This window comes from Arachis ipaensis, chromosome B3 (genome assembly GCF_059453495.1).
Source record: "Arachis ipaensis isolate K30076 ecotype BB chromosome B3, ASM5945349v1, whole genome shotgun sequence".
NCBI lineage: Eukaryota > Viridiplantae > Streptophyta > Magnoliopsida > Fabales > Fabaceae > Arachis > Arachis ipaensis.
The window spans coordinates 107,352,425-107,355,377 of NC_142438.1; the positions used below are offsets into that span (position 1 = coordinate 107,352,425).

At 43.0% G+C, this 2,953-nt stretch overlaps 1 non-coding gene across 1 annotated transcript; it reads right to left on the reverse strand.

The window, feature by feature from the left end:
* Nucleotides 1-498: 498 nt before the first annotated feature.
* On the reverse strand, nt 499-606 carry LOC148571955 (small nucleolar RNA R71). The gene has a single exon (XR_015908631.1). It is a non-coding gene; the product is annotated as a small nucleolar RNA R71 (small nucleolar RNA).
* Between the last annotated feature and the right edge of the window lie 2,347 nt (nt 607-2,953).

Consider the following 2,953-nt stretch of genomic DNA (forward strand, 5'->3'; position numbering starts at 1 on the left):
CTAAACCTGAAAGGACCTTGAAGAAAAAGCTAAGAGAAGCTAGAGCACAAACTCTGGAGAGGACCTAACAAAAATTTTTAAACAAGAAGAAGCCATGGCAGCCGAAAACAACAACAATGCCAACAATGCAAGGAAGGTGCTTGGTGACTTTACTGCACCTACTCCCGACTTCTATGGGAGAAGCATCTCAATCCCTGCCATTGGAGCAAACAAATTTGAGCTTAAGCCTCAATTAGTTTCCCTATGCAACAGAATTTCAAGTTTCATGGACTTCCATTGGAAGATCCTCATCAGTTCTTAGCTGAATTCTTGCAGATCTGTGATACTGTCAAGACCAATGGGGTTGATCCCGAGGTCTACAGGCTTATGCTTTTTCCCTTTGCTGTAAGAGACAGAGCTAGAATATGGTTGGATTCACAACCTAAGGAAAGCATGAACTCTTGGGAAAAGCTGGTCAATACTTTTCTGGCCAAATTCTTTCCACCTCAAAAATTGAGTAAGCTTAGAGTGGAAGTCCAGACCTTCAGACAGAAGGAAGGTGAATCCCTCTATGAAGCTTGGGAAAGATACAAGCAATTGATCAGAAGGTGTCCTTCTGACATGCTTTCTGAATGGAGCATCATAGGTATCTTCTATGATGATCTGTCTGAACTGTCCAAGATATCATTGGACAGCTCTGCTGGAGGATCTCTTCATCTGAAGAAGACGCCTGCAGAAGCTCAGGAACTCATTGAGATGGTTGCAAATAACCAATTCATGTACACTTCTGAAAAGAAATCCTGTGAATAATGGGACAAATCAGAAGAAAAGTGTTCATGAGATTGATACTCTGAATGCCATATTGGCTCAGAACAAAATATTGACTCAGCAAGTCAATATGATTTCTCAGAGTCTGTCTGAAATACAAGCAGCAACAGGCAGTACCAAAGAAGCTTCATCTGAAGAAGAAGCTTATGATCCTAAGAACCCAGCAATGGAAGAGGTGAATTACATGGGAGAACCCTATGGAAACACCTATAATCCTTCATGGAGAAATCATCCAAATCTCTCATGGAAGGATCAACAGAAGCCTCAACAAGGTTTCAACAGTAATAATGGTAGAAGAAATAGGTTCAGCAATAGCAAGCCTTTTCCATCATCATCTCAGCAACAGACAGAGAATTCAAAGCAAAGCCACTCTGACTTAGCAACTGTAGTCTCTGATCTAATTAAAACCACTCAAAGTTTCATGACTGAAACAAGATCCTCCATTAGAAATTTGGAGGCACAAGTGGGTCAGCTGAGTAAGAAAGTTACTGAACTTCCTCCTAGTACTCTCCCAAGCAATACAGAAGAGAATCCAAAAAGAGAGTGCAAGGCCATCAACATAACCCACACAGCCAAACCTGGAGAGGAGGAAGAGGCAGTGATCTCTACTAAGGAAGACCTCAATGGACGTCCACTGGCCTCCAAGGAGTTCCCTAATGAGGAACCATGGGAATCTGAGGCTCGTACTGAGACTATAGAAATTCCAATGCACTTACTTCTGCCGTTCATGAGCTCTGATGAGTATTCCTCCTCTAAAGAGGATGAAGATGTTACTGAAGAGCAAGTTGCCAAGTACCTTAGAGCAATCATGAAGCTTAATGCCAAGTTATTTGGTAATGACACTTGGGAGGATGAACCCCACTTGCTCACCAAAGAACTGGATGACTTGACTAGGCAGAGATTACCTCAGAAGAGACAGGATCCTAGAAAGTTCTCAATACCTTGTACCATAGGCACCATGACCTTTGAGAAGGCTCTGTGTGACCTGGGGTCAAGTATAAACCTCATGCCACTCTCTGTGATGGAGAAGCTAGGGATCATTGAGGTACAAGCTGCAAGAATCTCACTAGAGATGGCAGACAATTCAAGGAAACAGGCTTATGGACTTGTAGAGGATGTCTTGGTAAAGGTTCAAAGCCACTACATCCCTGCTGATTTCATAATCCTAGACACTGGGAAGTGTATGGATGAATCCATCATCCTTGGCAGACCCTTCCTAGCCACAGCAAAAGCTATGATTGATGTTGACAGAGGAGAATTGGTCCTTCAAGTGAATGAGGACTCCCTTGTGTTTAAAGCTCAAGGATCTCCCTTTGTAACCATGGAAAGGAAGCATGAAAAGCTTCTCTCAATACAGAGTCAAACAAAATCCCCACATTCAAACTCTAAGTTTGGTGTTGGGAGGCTATAACCAAACTCTAAGTTTGCTGTTGAGAGGCTCCAACCCTGCTCTGATTATCTGTGAGGCTCCATGAGAGCTCACTGTCAAGCTATTGACATTAAAGAAGCGCTTGTTAGGAGGCAACCTAATTTTATTATATCTATTTATTTTCTATTATTATTTTATGTTTTCTGTAGGTTGATGATTATGTGAAATCACAAAAACAACTGAAAAAGCAAAAACAGAATGAAAAACAGTATTAAAAATAGCACACCCTGGAGGAGAAGCTTACTGGCGCTTAAACGCCAGTAAAGGTAGCAGAATGGGCGTTAAACGCCCAGTCTGGCACCATTCTGGGCGTTTAACGCCAGAAATGGGCACCAGACTGGCGTTTAACACCAGAAATGGGCACAAAGCTGGTGTTTAACGCCAGAAAATGTTAAAAAGCTGGCGTTTAAACGCCAGAAAGGGGAGAAAAGCTGGCGTTAAATGCCAGAAATGGGCAGCAACCTGGCGTTTAACGCCAGGATTGGCAATCAAAAGGGCGTTTACACGCCACATGGTGCAGGAATGAGAAATCCTTGACACCTCAGGATCTGTGGACCCACAGGATCCCCACCTACTTCATCTCTCTCTCTCTCTTCTTCACACCTGTCCATAACACCCTTCCCCAAGAAGAAGGTGATCCCCGAGGTCCCTTTCAAGCTCAAAAAGGGTGAATATCTGGAGATCTGACATGAGATTCGAAGAAGAGGTTGGGAAATT